We start from the raw sequence: 6,000 nt of genomic DNA, 5'->3' as shown, positions 1-6,000 counted from the left end.
AGCTCGGGGATTCGATCTTGCAACCGTTACTAGTCCAACGCTCTAACCAGTAGGCTACGCTGCCGCCCCAAAAATAAGGGAGTACTATCTCTTGTAGTTGATGTGAGTTTCTCTCCCAAACAATCCCGTGTCCTAGTACACAGCTAATAGCTAACGTTAACCAAAGCAAGTAAGCTAGCTAGCTAATGAGTGCAACCGTAAATTACAGTAAATACAGATGAAGATGAAAAATTATCAGGCTTACTGTACAACTTACTGTATGAATTATTGTTGAAAACAAATCTAGATTGAAACTGTTGCTGTTAAAATACAAGTAATGATTATTATTCTGAACTTGAATAAATTGATTGAAGCGAGATGCTTTTTGAGGCAAACACACATAGTTCTGGGTTGCTCATCATCTACAGCAGGAAGCGGTCTCCTGCCTGACTGAGAAAGCAGTAGATGTTCTGATCCAGTTTGGCACCACATACTTATGCGAGTCAGGGTTCTCAACTCTGGCATACTTAAAACACAAGTACAGAAACAGACTCCGTGCTGAGCATGACCTCCGTGTTGCACTGTCAAAACATGAGCCCAGAATAGTTATTCCAGTTCAGAATAAACACATATTTATTGTATTTTAACAGCAACAGTTCTAATTTAGACTTTTTTTTCAACAGTACTTTCTACAGTACAGTAGGCCTAATCATTTCTCATCTGTTCTGTTACTTAGGGTTGCACTATCAAAAACTGAGCCTGTGTGTGTGTTTTCTGTTCTAAATCTGTGTGATGTGATCAATCAGTTTATTCCAGTTCAGAATCAAAATGATTTAATGTATTTGAACAGAAACAGTTCCAACCTAGACAGATATGAGTGTTTTTAATGGGAAAAACAAACACGAAAAGCTATTTATATGGGTATTTCATTGCATTGTTATTTGTTCTTATCTATATTGCTTTTGTTTTAGGCATAAGGGAGATTAAATGTACCAATATTTATGCATCGTTGCATGCTTCCATAAGTCCCAGGGAAACACAACACTTGTAATGTGGGTCTCAGGCTGAAAAAGTTGAACAACCCCCGGTGTAGAGAATAATTTTACCATCAAATCCACTGTGAACTATATTTTCCATAAGCAAAAATATTGTATTTTCAGCTGGTGTACAAAACCGAAAGTAAAAGACAAAAAAAAAATCAATTTGAGAACGGGAAGCATAGAAATAATGCAGATAGAACAGATCTACCACTTCTTAGACTTGCTTTAAATGAGACTGACAGATTGTATGTGCATTTGGTCGGGTTGTCCAAAAATTTCCATATTGCACTGTTTTAGTAGCATAATCCTACATCTCTAACCTGATTTGAATTCTTTACTTTGGACCTTAATTCATTTGGACCAGGCAACATGTCATCAGATCTAAACTGAAAAGGTCAGTAGCCTCATTTATCAAGGCAAGGTGGGGCCTGGAGGAAATAGTAGTAAATTACATTTTTTTTGTGTCTAATATCACCATGAATTAAAAAGGAAATGTTGCACTTCCATCATACTTTAGCTCCAGTTTGAGATCTATACGACGGCCTTAACCATGGTTTTGCTCTGGTATTTCCAGGTCATTTCATCCACTGTAGGGAGAGTTTATATTTGTGATGCTACTTTTGAGAAAAGGAACCGCTCACCCTTTTCATATCGGTCTGAATAATTGATGATCATTTGTTTTATTGCCATCAGGGGGCAGCAGTGAGCTGAAGAGTTTCTTCTCGAGAGGCTCTGCTGAACTGAAGAGTGAAATGAGGAGACACAGAGAGCTTGGTGAGTGGGGATTTAACCACTTAGTATAACCATACAGTATATGGTATGATGACAAGGGCAATTCAATGCTGTAGTGGAACTAAGTCAAGTTATATGCTCAAAAAGCAATAGTTACAAGAAGCATTTCGCTACACCCGCCATAACATCTTCTAAATATGTGTATGTGACCAATAAAATTTGATTTTGATTTGAATGTACAGATGTAGGATCTTAATTTGACCTATATTGTCACAGCAAAATGTAAACGTTTGGTCAAAGGGTAGCGACTAGCGGCATGCTAGCTGTTCCCATAGATTTCCAATCATTCAGCCAATAACTATTCATTTAAAAGCGCATCTTGGCAGAAAATATATATATATATATATATACTGTATACTGAACAAAATGATAAAACGCAACTTGTAACAATTTCAAATATGTCACTGAGTGACAGTTCATATGTGTAAATCAGTCAATTGAAATGCATTTATTAGGCTCTACTCTATGGATTTCACATGACTGGGAATACAGATATGCATCTGTTGGTTACAGATACCTAAAAAACAATGGTCCTCAGTATCTCATCAAGGTATTTTTGTGCATTGAAATTGCCATTGAGGAAATTCAATTGTGTTCGTGGTCAGTAGCTTATGCCTGCCCATACCATAACCCCACCTCCACCATGGGGCACTCTGTTCACAATGTTGACATCAGCAAATCGCTCGGCCACAAGCCGCCACACACATGGTCTGTGGTTGTGAGGCCGGTTGGATGTACTGCCAAATTCTCAAAAACAACGTTGGAGGCATCTTATGGTAGAGAAATAAACATTAAATTCTCTGGCAACAACTCTGGTGGGCATCCCTGCAGTCAGAATGCCAAATGCACGCTCCCGCAAAACTTGAGTTATCTGTGGCATAATGTTGTGTGACAAAACTGCACCTTTTAGAGTGGGATTTTATTGTCGCCAGCACAAGGTGCACCTGTGTAATGATCATGCTGTTCAAATTTATGCACAGCATTTTAGAGAAATAAGCTTTCTGTGCGTATGGAACATTTCTGGAAACTTTCATTTCAGCTCATGAAACATGGGACAAACACTTTACATGTTGCGTTTATATTTCGGTTCAATGTACAGTACCAGTCAAATGTTTGGACACACCTACTCATTCCAGGGTATTTCTTTATTTTTACTATTTTCTACATTGTGGAATAATAGTGAAGACATCAAAACTATGAAATAACACATATGGAATCATGCTGTAACCAAAAATGTGTTAATCAAATCTAAATATTTTTTACATTTGAGATTGCCTTGATGACAGCTTTGCACATTCATGGCATTCTCTCAACCAACTTCATGAGGTAGTCACCTGGAATGCATTTCAATTAACAGGTGTGCCTTGTTAAAAGTGAATTTGTGGAATTTCTTTCCTTCTTAATGCGTTTGAGACAGTCAGTTGTGACAAGGTAGGGGTGGTATACAGAAGATAGCCCTATTTAGTAAAATACCAAGTCCATATTATGGCAAGAACAAATAAGCAAAGAGAAATGACAGTCCATCATTCCTTTAAGACATGAAGGTCAGTCAATGCAGAACATTTCAAGAACTTTGAGAGTTTCTTCAAGTGCACTCGCAAAAACCATCAAGCGCTATGATGAAACTGGCTCTCATGAGGACCGTCACAGGAAAATAATACCCAGAGTACCTTGCTGCAGAGGATACATTAATGAGAGTTATCTGCACCTCAGATTACAGCCCAAATAAAAGCTTCACAGAGTTCAAATAACAGACACATCTCAACATCAACTGTTCAGAGGTGACAGTGTTAATCAGGCCTTCATGATTGAATTGCTGCAAAGAAACCACTACTAAAGAACACCAATAAGAAGAAGAGACTTGCCAAGAAACACAAGCAATGGACAATAGACCGGTGAAAATCTGTCCTTTGGTCTAATGAGTCCAAATTTGAGACTTTTGGTTCCAACCGCCGTGTCTTTGTGAGATGCAGAGTAGATGAACGGATGATCTCCATATATGTGGTTCCCACCGTGAAGCATGGAGGAGGAGTGATGGTGTGGGGGTGATTTGCTGGTGACACTGTAGCGATAAGCCATCCCATTTGGTAAGCGCTTAGTTGGACTATAGTTTGTTTTTCAACAGGACAATGACCCAACACACTTCCAGGCTGTGTAAGGGCTATTTGACCAAGACGGAGGGTGATGGAGTGCTGCATCAGATGACCTGGCCTCCACAATCACCCGACCTCAACCCAATTGAGATGGTTTGGGATGAATTGTAACGCAGAGTGAAGGAAAAGCAGCCAACGGTGCTTAGCATATGTGGGAACTCCTTCAAGACTGTTGGAAAAGCATTCCAGGTGAAGCAGGTTGAGAGAATGCCAAGAGTGTGCAAAGCTGTCATCAAGGCAGTGTGGATTTGTAAAAAAAAAAAAATTGGGTTACTACAACAAAAGAGTGATCAAATTAAGATCCCACATCTGTACATGGCAAATGTTTAGTTTAGTTTTTGAAACTGGATTGAGCTACTTACGTTTCATGGGTAGTTAGTCGGGGCCAGGGGTTAGTTAGGGCAAATAAATGGTTGTAAAACATTTGATTTCACCTCACTTTCTATTTGTCAGTGTGCTTGTTGTTGTGCAGATTTGTTATGAAATTTGGAACATGTATTTTCAGCATCCAAAGCAGAGTCCTGTCTCAGAGTGGATGATGCTGGCCAGAGTTGTTTGCAAGGTAATTGGTACTCTAATTGTGCAATGAACTTATAAATAGTGTTTAGGGAAACAATACTTTATATTGACACAATTATATTGTCTCAGAGTATTTTCTTCAAAGTGTGTTCGGGGGGGGGGGGGGTGTTTACAGCTTTAATTAACATTTTATGATCAGATAATATGCTCCGAGGAAGGACAGTAAGGGCCAAAAACATTAGCAGCATTTCAAATAAAAACTGATAACAGTGTGTTGACGCCTCTCCTTTTGACCAATCAGATAACAACACCTATAACACTAATAGTTGCATTGTCTCTAATGTTCTTGTCCATGACATTTAGATCAGTGACGTTCTGAATTGGTTCAAATTAGATTGTTATTATGATGGTGACCTGATTCCATAAATGAGGGGACAGTGATTTTTTTTTTGGGGGGGGGGGGGGTTTCCACTGACTGATGATAGGGGTGTGATGGTTTTCGAATGCAGTCAACTGGACAGGCTGAAGGTTCCAAGACATGATCTACTGGGCCTTGATCTATTGATTGATTGATCTATTACTTGGGCCTTGATCTATTGATTGATTGATTGATCTATTGATCTCTGATCTATTACTTGGCTCATTTAATCCCAATATGTGTTTATTTTTCCAATAAAAAAGAATCTTTGGAGAAAAACAACATTTTGTTTTCGTAACACAAACAAGTAATTTGCTGTTTGTCATTGTCGATTTCCCAGGCAGATAATTCATTTGGTTATTAGGCACACATTATGCCTCCGGAAAAGCTATACTTGTGCTCCAATCACATAATGGTGATTTGTGGAAAATGAATAGGGGGATTGTCAGGGAAAGTCGGGCTTGTTTTCCGATAAGGTCATTAGAAATGGTTTTAATTATTAACAGTGAAGAAGTCTAACATACACTGTATACACAAAAAGTATGTGGACACCCCTTCAAATGAGTGGAATGGGCTATTTCAGCCACATTCGTTGCTGACATGTGTATAAAATCAAGCACACAGCCATGCAATCTCCATAGATACAAACATTGGAAGTAGAATGGACTTACTAAAGAGCTCAGTGACTTTCAACGTGGCACCGTTATAGGATGCCACCTTTCCAACCAGTCAGTTCGTCAAATGTCTGTCCTGCTAGAGCTGCTCCGGTCAACTGTAAGTGCTGTTATTGTGAACTGGAAACGTCTAGGAGCAACAACGGCGAAGTGGTAGGCCACACAAGCTCACAGACCGAGACCGCCGAGTGCTGAAGCACGTAGAGTGTAAAAATCGTCTGTCCTCGGTTGCATCACTCACTACCGAGTTCCAAACTGCTTCTGGAACCAACATCTGCACAAGAAGTGTTCGTCGGGAGCTTCATGAAATGGGTTTCCATGGCTGAGCAGCCACACACAAGCCTAAGATCACCATGCTCAATGCCAAGCGCCGGCTGCAGTGGTGTAAAGCTCTGGAGCAGTGGAAACGGGTTCTCTGGCAGACG

The sequence above is a fragment of the Oncorhynchus nerka genome, linkage group LG17 (assembly GCF_034236695.1).
Source record: "Oncorhynchus nerka isolate Pitt River linkage group LG17, Oner_Uvic_2.0, whole genome shotgun sequence".
NCBI classification, from domain to species: Eukaryota; Metazoa; Chordata; class Actinopteri; order Salmoniformes; family Salmonidae; genus Oncorhynchus; species Oncorhynchus nerka.
This window is presented reverse-complemented; position numbering follows the sequence as displayed.